Below are 12,249 nucleotides of genomic sequence, written 5' to 3' on the forward strand. Positions count from 1 at the left end.
TCGTGAGATCAGGCTGGGTTTTGTGCTCGTGCATGTTGCGCTCAGTTTTACGTTTATTCAGATGTACAAAAGAATATGCGTGGGATTCGGCGTACGCAGTGTTTCATACATCTGAATTTTTTTCTGCGTACGCACATTTACAGCTTTGTGCGTACGCAATGTTTCAGTATGATTTCCACGCAAGTCTTCGTACATGAGGCCCCTGGTGCTTGTATTTGCTCCTGCTATACGTCCACAACTTCACGCATTGTGTTAAATTAGGCGTTACAGTTTCTGTGTCCAGTCCTTTACTTCCACTGTATCATTTGTTCATCAGTTTTGACTGACGTAATGTTTTCATTGGTTAAATGGTTATTTTCCTACTATATAATCAGAACAGAATTATTTATTATTTAATTCAAATTGCACAATATTTACTTTGATACTTTATTCAAATCTTTTGCAACGATTTTTTAACTTGTAAATTTGTTTTACATCTACAGTATTTACTCCTTTTTTGGCATGCCCATTAAAAATACAATGTTACTTAACCCCTTAAACCCCAGTGCTATTTTGGGATTTCCGCCTGGATTTTGCCTACCCAAATTTTAAAGCTTCCCAAATCCACATGCAGAGGTGTAAATGCAAAACTTTGGTATCATTTTAAAGAGAAAACCCTTTAAATTTAATAAAACACTACTGAAAGTGTTTAAAATATCTGTATACGTTGTCTGTGTTATAATAAACACCTAAAAAAGAGGCGCTTTTTGTAAATTTTTTTATAAACTCAAATTTTAAAGTGTACCTTTTAGGTTGTGTGTGGTCTAGCGTGCTGTAATTAATGTTGGTGGTTCCTGCACACGTCTGTAATCATAGATAAAAAGAAAAATGTCTCCACCATAATCTATGCAAAAGTTATCGAACTGAATATATATGGTAATTCACTCTAAAGGTTAACACAGAAAACTACCTCACAATGAGATCCTGTTTTAATGGAAGAAACTGCACAAACCATACTAATATTTATAGAAGCTCCAAGGTTGCCATATCCTCATTTAATAGAAGAATCACTTATTGTTCTGTGATATGAACACTTTCAAAATGGCTGCTGCCTCTGCAGTGCACACATATATGAACCTGCATGCTCTAACACACACACACATGAGTGGAGATGAGTCACTGTTCCTCCTCCTCCACCATGCTTTTACGTCAAGGCTCTCTCTCTTGCCATCATCCTGAGCTTTTACAACACAGCACTGAACATAGCTTGTATACCTTTTCATTGAAGGGTTTATATATAGAATATAGCTCTCTTCATAAGACTGCTGAACACCTCAGACAAAAACGAACCAAATTGACAACAAGTGAAGCACGTTATGTAAAACAGATCTCCAAAACAGCAATAACATTATTAATGCTGCTAAGTACTTCAATCCTAAAACAAATACAATTCCAGCTATTGAAAACAGTTTCATACATTCAGCTCAGTTTAGTTTAGTTCTCACTTGTTTAAATAATTGCAGGGGAAGCTAGCTAGCGAGAATGAAGCCACATGGTAAAATGCTGACTGGCACACTAATAAATAAATGAATAATTTCTCACATGACTAAATATCCCTCAGAATGTGCAGAGACCACAGGGGAGAGATGACCTAACAGTTGAGGTCTTCAGAGACCATCTATAATTGTGCACAGAATCACTGATACCGTGAGAGAGACCCCTTTCCCCTAGCATGGGTCTGCCTCATTTTAAGCTGAGATTCTACTCATTAATATATATATATATATATTAATATAATATAATGTTTTTTGTTTTTTTTCTCACAATGATGACTCTTGAACAGCCGTATGATCTTTTGAGAGAAACCTATGCATTTCCGGTAAAAAATAAATAAATAAATAAATAATAATAATAATAATTTTAAAAAAATGCTGGTTGATTATAAGTAACTGAATATAAGTTAATAATTTTTGAGCTTGACTGTATGTGTTTGTTTAATCTCGAAAGACACTTCCAGAAACCTGCCTGCATAGCAACAGTATATAAAGGTTTGAGAACTTATGGAACAAATGCTTTAAAGTGAATGCTATTCATAGGATTTAGTTATCAATTAGCATATTTAAACTTAATTAAATCAACATTTGGTGTAACCTTTGCATTAAAAACTGCTTTTGTTCTCTGGGAACTTGCACGGTTTTTTTTAGATGTCAAGAAATTAAATAAAGATTCATTCACAATAGAAGTAAAATGGAATATTGTTTATTAAAAAAAAGAGTTAAATGAGTTTTGTACTTTAAACAGAATAAAAAATAATAATAAAAAATAAAAAAAATAAAAAATCAAATGAATGAATGAATGCATTAAAAATAAATGAATGAATACAATACAATAAATAAATAAATACTTAAATGAATGAATAAATACATCAATTAATAAATTAATTAATTATTAATTGAATAAATAAATGTAAAAATAGATAAATACAATAAATAAATAAATAAATAAATTAATTAATATGTAAATATATTAATTAGTTAATGAATAAATAAGTAAATAAATAAATGAATGAATGAATGAATGAATGAATGAATGAATGAATGAATGAATGAATGAATGAATGAATGAATGAATGTAGGAAGGAAGGAAAAAAATCAGCTAGTTGAAGATAACCTTTAAAAAAAGGAGATGGGAAGAATCTGCCACTGGGAGATAACATTGTTTTTCCATTGAGTTCTGTGTATTATCAACCTGCTGACATATTTTACTTCTTTTAAGCACAAACTCAAATATTTATGATAACACAACAAAAGTTAGTACACACAAATGTATATGTTAAGGGAAAATATTAAATAAAAATTGTAAAAAGACGGGGGGAAAAATCAAGAGAAGCAGAAAAATATATCTTTTGTTTAAATTTAGCAGTGTGTGATTTGTTTGGCGACTCAAAAGTTATTTTAATACATATTTCTGTTTAATAAATTGTTTTTTGATCAAATGCACACAAAATACATTACCTATAATCAATGAGAACACAATTATTTATTCATTCATTTTACTTCAGCTTAGTCTCCTTTTAAAGGTTTCCACAGCGGAATGAACCACCAACTATTCTAAGATATGTTTTACACAGCAGATATCCTTCCAGCCGCATCCCAGTACTTAGAAACACCCATACACACTCATTCACACAAACACACACACACACACACACACACATATATTTAGAATATTTAGATATTCGTTCTAAGAAACAATGCAATACTACAGATGAGTATTTATCTCAATTTTTTAGTACAATCCAACATTAAATGTCTTTATATGATACACAGACCATCTAAAAATAGTGCTTATATCCCTGACTCTTCCACATCCCGAACACAGCTCTCCTTTCAGAGATCCCTTGTGTGCTTTACAGCACTCCAGCAATCATATAGCTTCAGAATCATCTCAGTTACCCTAATCAGGCTCTGTCTGAAATAGCATGCTTCAATACCACCCTTTATGCATTATATAACATGAATATCATAACATGGGACGACATTTTTGCTTATAATCTATCTGTACATACATCCAATAACTGAATTGCCTACATGTACAACATCACAGATCACACTGCATGCAAAACTGCATCCCACAATGCAATGTACCAACCAAATGAACCAGAAGAGATTAAACACATATTAAACACATTGTTAAATATATTAGCGCAGTGCAGACTTTGCAATGTGCACATTTGCATTGCAGGATGTTGAGTTGGGATAATATTTAAAAGGGTAGGTCGCCTAAAAATGAAAAATTACTCATTATTAATCAACTGGTTGCATGTAGATGCAATGTAACTTAAATTCAACAAACGGACTATGGAAGTCAATGGTTGCAGGTTTCCAGCATTCTTCAAAATATCTTCTTTCAAGTTCAACAGGAGAAAGAAACTAAAACGGGTTTAGAGCAAGTCATGTGTGAGTAAATGATGACAGATTTTTCATTTTAGGGTGAACTATCCCTTTAACCTGACACCACAGTTCAGAACACATGGGCTCGTTGCAAAGCTAAAAATGTGTTTCTGAGGCCTGTGGCTGTGTGAGTTTTTGGAGCATGTTTAATGCATTCAAGGTTAAGGATTTGTAATATGTGTAGCTTTAACAAAGATTAACTGAATTTAATTATTTACCCATAAGACATAATACAATGTATACAAGACAATAATAGACAATAATACAAGATATTTTAAATGTTATTAATACATTTTGGTACCTAAATACTGCCACAATGCACTGTTCTTTTCATTTGTATCTTTGCTCTGTTGTATTTAAATATGCTTTGTATATTTTATCAGATGCACTGCCTAACAAAATCACCCCGTCATCTAGCGAAATGACAATCATATTGCAATATAGTGGAGAAAACTATATATTGCAATGCCAACTTGTGAATTATTACATTCTAAGACACATCAAATTTTTTATAAATGTACATCTATACTGAAATGCAAAAATAATAATAATAATAATAAATACATAAAAAATATATTAATAATAATAATAATAATAATAATAATAATAATAATATAAAAATGATGATAATAATATTAATAATAATAATAATAATAATAATAATCATAAATAATAATAATAATACTAATATTAATACCAATAATAATACTAATATTACTACTACTACTACTACTACTAATAATAATAATAATAATACTAATAATAATAATAATATAAATAATAAAGATAATAATATACATAATAATAATAAAGATAATAATAATAATAATATTAATAATAATAATAATAATAATAATAATAATAATAATAATAATAATAATAATAATAATAATAATAATAAAGTATAACAGTAGACCGGAGCACCCGGAGAAAACCCATGCCAACACGGGGAGAACATGCAAACTCCACACAGAATTGCCAACTGACCCAGCCAAGATTCAAACCAATGACCTTCTAGCTGTGAACCACTGAGCCAATGTGTCGCCTTAGTGGCAAATTTAAACATGCAATTCTTGCAAACATAAAATGTCATTAAAAAACCAAGGACGTAATTTATACATACAGTATTATCATTATAGATGAAAGCATCCCATAATAAAGCTCACAATAATGTAATTTAGAATGAACACACTTCTAAAGCCAACTTGACCATTTCTAAGTCCACTGGGAGAGAGTATAGAGAAAGATTATCACAGACTTAAAGTCAAAGATTATATGAGAGAGGGAGAGAGAGAGAGAGAGAGGGGGGGGGGGAGGGAGAGAGAGAGACTTCAGGCTAGCTGCAGACTGAGATATAGAGGACAGAGCTACTTATATCCACATGAACCAAAAGCAGAACTGATGTGACCCACTAAAGTACTGAACCACTGCAGAATGGACCTGACCTGCTCTCACACACAGACATTCACAGATATAGCACTGTGCAAAAGTCTTATAGGCCAGAAATCTCTCTCTCACACACACACACACACACACACACACACACACAATAAATATAAATTAAAACAAGTTTTTATGTCCGCTATTTCTATCTTTTGGTGTAGTGTGTCAGTAGAAAATGTCAGTTAAACATTATTTTATTCATTCATTCATTTTCTTGTCGGCTAAGTACCTTTATTAATCCGGGGTCACCACAGCAGAATGAACCACCAACTTATCCAGCAAGTTTTTACGCAGTGGATGCCCTTCCAGCTGCAACTCATCTCTGGGAAACATCCACACATGCATTCACACACACACTCATACACTACAGACAATTTAGCCTAGCCAATTCACCTGTACTGCATGTCTTTGGACTGTGGGGGAAACCGAAGCACCCGGAGGAAACCCACACGAAAGCAGGGAGAACATGCAAACTCCACACAGAAACACCAACTAAGCCAAAGCTCGATACATCAACCTTCTTGATGTGAGGTGACAGCACTACCTACTGCGCCACTGCAGAACTATTGTGTGTGTGTGTGTGTGTGTGTGTGTGTGTGTGTGTGTGTGTGTGTGTGTGTGTGTGTGTGTGTGTGTATATATATATATATATACTCACTCATTTATATATATATATATATATATATATATATATATATATATATATATATATATATATATATATATATATATATATATATATATATATAAATGAGTGAGATTTTAGTTGTTTTAAGGAAAAATTAAATAGGAATATAAAATATAACACATTATAATAGGATTTCATATAATACAACATATAAAAAAATACAAAATAAAAATAATATACACTGCTTTACATAAAATGCATATTTTATTTATACCTTTTATATTCTAACTTTTTTATAAAAAAAAAATACTTTCTAATAAATATGTGCTATAGAGAGATTGACCGAGAAAGGATTTAGTTAGAAGGTCAGATTTTAGTTGATATTAAAGGAATAGAAATTAAAAGAAAAATACATTTTAGTGTAAGAATATCAACATAAATACAGAATATGAATACTGTACACTGCTTTAGACTAACTAAAGATCATTATATTTATTACATGTGTTTATTCTAATGTTTTCACTACATCAGTTGTCCTCATTTGTACGTTTGGAGAAAAGCGTCTGATATTTAATGCTGGATATTTGCATGAGGCTTTCTGTCTCTTTAGCAACTCGAATCAGTAAACAAAGAATGCTCTAGCTCTGCTGTTGCCATAGCAACTAGGGAGGGAATGAAAAAGACCTAAATATCTGCCCCTTTACGACATTAGAAACATCTATAAAAATCTAAACAAAACACGCACACACCTTAGTACAGTTTGCAAGTTAAAATAAATTTAATAAAGCTTTTAACATTCATTTAAAATCCAAACTAAAGATAAGTGAAACCACTGAGCAGATTACCATGACTATAACATCCAAGGCTTTTATTCACACACTGGACAAAGAGAAGTCAAATAGATGATGCTGCAGCAGCCTAATGAGGTGCTGAGCAGGACTCTGTAGCTCAGTTGCTCTATGATCAGTGTGTGTGTGTGTGGTTGACCGGACTGAATATTCTGCCGATCTCTGCAATAACTGATTGGACCTGCAGAGCTGTATTCTCTGCAAGGCAGGGCGGTGGATTTCATACTGTACACAGACTGCAGCTAAACTCTTCCTAGACATGTAAAGGTATCGTGTTCATAGTGTGATATACAGTTGAAGTCAAAATTATCAGCCCTTCTGGGATTTTTTCTTCTTTCTTTTTTAAATATTTACCAAATGACGTTTACCATATTCAGGATTTTTTCACAGTATTTCCTATTATATTTTTTTTCCTTCTGGCAAAAGTCTTATTTGTTTTATTTCAGCTAGAATAAAAGCAGTTTTTAATTTTTTAAAACCATTTTAGGGTCAATAATATTAGCCCCTTTGAGCTATATTAGTTTTGGATTGTCTCCTGAACAAACCACTGTTATACAATGACTTGCCTAATTACCCAAACTTTTCCCTAATTAGCCTAGTTAGACCTTTAAATGTCACTTTAAGCTGAATACTAGTGTCTTAAAAATATCTAGTCAAATATTATTTATTGTCTCATATATAATATAAATAAAAAATAGCAATATATATATATATTTATTTATTTATTTATTTATTTATTTATTTATTTATTTGGTATATGTTATCACATTAGAAATTACAAAAAGATGGACAAACTTCAGTGATGTCCCATTACAAGCAATACACACATTATATATAATGACAAATGGAGCAGATAATGTGATTACTGACATTATCACTAATGACTACAGAAGACCAGTAGTGCTAGTTTGAAACATGTTTTTCTCTTTTATATCTTCAGCATATGCCATGCTAAATATTGCTTCGATTACACAGAAAACAAGGTCAAGAATGATGTGAATTAATGCTAAATTGAATAAATCCACAGACTGGATAATTCACTGTATTCTCTAAGTGTCCAAGACAACACAATTGTGCATTCATTTACCACAATATATTGCAACGTATATTTTAAATGCATATTTAATGTACACAAATTACCCAATACTAATATACAGTGTCACATTTTAACATTTGTCAAATGATTTTATCTTAAGCATCTTACACACACAAGGTACTGTGATATTAGCAGTGCTCAAATAATAGATATGAAGAGAGAAACAGTAATATAAAAATCAGAACAATGTACATAATTTTTCCAAAATTTCACAGAAAAATGAGGATGGATGGATGGATGGATGGATGGATGGATGGATGGACGGACAGACGGACAGACGGATAGACGGATGGGTGGACGGATGGATAGATAGATAGATAGATAGATAGATAGATAGATAGATAGATAGATAGATAGATAGATAGATAGATAGATAGATAGATAGATAGATAGATAGATAGATGGACAGTGAAGTAAAAGAGCTATGGAGAGTGGGGGAAGATAACATAAGAAAATAACTGAGGAGTCGAGATGAAAGCACTGTGGCTAGGGGAGCTGTGTGTGCGTGTCTGTGTGTGTGTGTGTGTTCAGTAATGTGGAATAAGGCCAATCCTGTCTGCCTGACGAACTGAAATATGCTTGAGTAACACCCTGAGGTGCTCGGCACATAAATACACACGCTCAAAGACCAAAAAAAAAAAAAAGATGCTGTCATCCGAGCGCTACATTCATAAGAGCAATGTCATTAATATGATGCTTATGTACACAGACAGAGCACTGACAATCCGATAAAGCACAAACACGACGCTGACTCCCACAATCACACACACGACTCTCTGTGTGTGTGTGTGAGTGCACGTGTCCTTCACAGGGGGCTGAATCTGTTGACACCATCTGCTGACTGCGCCATCAACATCTCCATCTAAATCTATTTCATCTATTAAACGCAGCTCCGCTACACAACAGCACGCTGACCCACAAATACATGTGTATTTTGTACACTGTACATCGCTCTGTTTCTTTTTTCATAATTCCCAATGCAGTTTAATCTACCCTCTTAGGGAAACGGATGTGTTGCTATGGATACCAGACAGAAATGAATGGGAATCAGCACGTTCAGTGTGATAGTATGCGTCTGAAAGCTTAAGCAGCTGGCTTTTGTGCACGAAGTAATCCACAAAGTGTGCAGGCAGTATTTGTACATGAAGGTAGCTCGTAAAATAGATTTCAGAAAGATTTCTGAGACGCCATACTCTCAATGAAATGATGCTCAGTGGTTAGCACCGTCACCGTCAGGTAGGGTTGTAACAATATACCTGTATGACAGTCTACCACGATTTGAACGTGCACGATTATCATACCATGAACAATTGCATATCAACGGTTTTAACCCTTAAAGACCGAGACAGCCGCCCGCGGCTAAAAATAAGTATTGCTCTTAAATGTTTTATAACTTTTGATCCGCTGATCCGATTCATACAATTCAAAGATTGGCATAAAGAAGAGAATATCAGCTTTCCAGTGCTGTATCACATAACATTCGCAGACTTTCAGAGGATCCGGAATCAGTGCAGTTACGTCATCAAAATTTGACCACGCTGATTTGACAAAGAAACGCTCGTCACTGTGTCTCCAGACAAACCAGACACGATACATTGATGCATTGTCCCTCCTCTATGCCCAGATTGGTTCAAACACGCTATATCACAACCAATAAGCATAGGTTTCGCTTTTGTTTGTGGACCAAACAATGAGCTTTTTGAACAACACAGAATGAGAGATAGGCATACATTTATGCGCGGCTAAATAAAACGCAAAAAAAAAAAGTTTTGCATGAAATAATTCTCATACTAAGTACTTTTGCATGCACAGCAGCACAGAAACATGACAAAACAGTGACACAGCGAAGACGAAATGCTGCTCTTGCTGTTTTCAAAAGACGCAAATGAAGGTGCAGCTGTTTGTCTGCATTGCAGACAACCATATCCAAATCCATATCCACAGACAACCATATCCATGCTGGCACATAAAACCTAAGGATGTTCCATATTGAATCTAGTTTCGTTATGTAACTATTTATAGTATAGTAAATATTTATATCTATTTTTTTTTATCGAGGATTTGCACCATGTTTATTTGGACTTTGACACATTATTTATTATTTTCTTATTTTTTTATTTGTTCATTGTAAGTGGTGTCGTTTATAGTAACTAAAAATATATTATTTGGAAAAAGTCAAATTTGCTTCACTGTTCTATTATTTTGTAACATTTGTAACATACCGTATACCGCGAAACCGTCAAACCGTGGTATTATTTTAGACGATTATCATACCGTAAAAAATTCATACCGTTACAACCCTACCGTCAGGTCACTGGTTCGATTCCCGGCTGGTAAGGGTGTCACGATTTCGATTTTTAAAATTTTTTATCGACATCGACTGAAAGTCATGCTTAATCTCGATTATCGAATCAAAAAAATGGAATCGTCAATGCTGCCAAGCCCCCATGTCACGTCAGCTTGGCTTGACAAGCGAAAAAAAACAGGCTTGTTGAAGTCCTGCGAGTCAAACTAAAAGTTACAACAAACAGCCAAAAGATAGCATGGCAACTGCAGACGCAGGAGACCCGTCGACAGAACTTGAACCCCCTTCTCTTTCACTAAAAGTCGCTGGTGTGGAAGTATTTTGGATTTCCAATGAGTTAAGGCTTGTACACATCGGGACACTTTTAGTTTGCGTTTATTGTCAGCGTTTTTCAAGACGTTTTTCTGCATTCAAACCCAAACGATTGTCACTGGCATCAAGCAGAAGAGTATAAAAATCACTCCTTGACGTTAGATGGCGCTACACAGCTTTAAGCTTCTGACACGCCGCTTATAACACAGACGAAGAGGAAATGCCTTGTTGATGCCAGAGGTCAGTAGAGAATGGCCAGACTGGTTCCAGGTCATAGAAAAGCAAAAGTAACTCAAATGAGCACTCATTACAACCGAGGTCTGCAGAAGAGCCTCTCTGAACACACAACACGTCCAACCTTTAAGCAATACGAGATTCACATCATGGATGTGCAGCTGACAAGTTTGCAGCAACTGCGTGATAATATCATGTCAATATGGAGCAAAATATCTGAGGAATATTTCCAGTACCTTGTTGAACCTATGCCACGAAGGATTAAAGCAGTTCTGAAGCAAAAGAGGGACTAACTCGGTACTAGTAAGGTGTACCTAATAAAGTGGCTGGTGAGTGTATGTTGCATCACCAAAATTATTGTGGTCATGCCCATGTGTTGTGTGATAAGTCAATATATTGATTAGTGTGGAACCAAGCATTTTGTTACAGTTTACTGATTGGTCATGTCCAACAAATTATTAGAAAAAGCTTTGGTGATAATAACTTGGGGAGTATTTGCTTACTACAACACTAAATTCTCACTAGAAATGCCATCATAAGGGTAAAATGGGTAAAGTCAAACTTATATGAAATGACACTCAAGCAGCACTTCGAGACATCATCCATTTTTTGCTTAACTGTAGTAAATGTGATGCACAGGAGATATTGAAGGCAGCAAAGTACAGTACACTTCTAAGCTGTCATATATCAGAGCTACACTGCCACATCTATACTTTGAAATGCGAACAGAAGAAAGTACCTCCTGAGACAGAAAGTGAAGCAGAATGTGGTTGCAGACGTGCCTTTTGATGTCGTTTTTTTAAAGCATTAGAATATAAATGATGGGTAGAGTTATCATCATGTCTGAAAACATATGCAATTAAGATAAAAAACAGATAAAAGTTAAAAATTACAGCTTAAGATCAGGGGACATTAATGTACAAATACGCTAAACAATATATTATCCACCAAAGTGGCATATGTTTTACAAAGCGGATGCCCTTCCAGTACTGGGAAACACCCAAACACACTTACATTCACACACCCTCATACACTACGGCCAATTTAGTTCATCCAATTCCCCTATAGCGCATGTAATTGGACTGTGGGGGAAACCGGAGCACCCGGAGGAAACCCACACCAACACGGGGAGACCATGCAAACTCCACACAGAAACGCCAACTGACCCTGCTGGAACTCAAACCAGCGACCTTCTAAAGTTTTTTTTTTTCTTTTTTTTAACGCCATCAATGTATTAAATCAGACAAACCAGCATGTACGCTTATTCAATCCCCAAAACTCTCTAAATCAAATCACAGTATGGTTCAGAGCCCTTCTGCCAGGGAAATGCAAGAGGTTAATCTTTCAGATTGTTTAGATACATCAACAGGGTGAGGAGAGGACATTACAGTGGCCAAAAAAATAAATAAATAAATAAGAACAGAAACTATATAGAAACTATAGCAAATCAC

At 34.3% G+C, this 12,249-nt stretch overlaps 3 protein-coding genes across 3 annotated transcripts in view; all 3 read right to left on the reverse strand.

Moving 5' to 3' along the window:
- Window positions 1–12,249, reverse strand: part of pcdh2aa1 (protocadherin 2 alpha a 1) — a 202,037-nt gene that overhangs the window by 121,199 nt on the left and 68,589 nt on the right.
- Window positions 1–12,249, reverse strand: part of pcdh2aa3 (protocadherin 2 alpha a 3) — a 192,430-nt gene that overhangs the window by 121,199 nt on the left and 58,982 nt on the right.
- The window catches only part of pcdh2aa15 (protocadherin 2 alpha a 15), a 147,926-nt gene that overhangs the window by 121,199 nt on the left and 14,478 nt on the right, over window positions 1–12,249 (reverse strand).

The sequence above is a fragment of the Danio rerio genome, chromosome 14, assembly GCF_049306965.1.
Source record: "Danio rerio strain Tuebingen ecotype United States chromosome 14, GRCz12tu, whole genome shotgun sequence".
Lineage (NCBI taxonomy): Eukaryota > Metazoa > Chordata > Actinopteri > Cypriniformes > Danionidae > Danio > Danio rerio.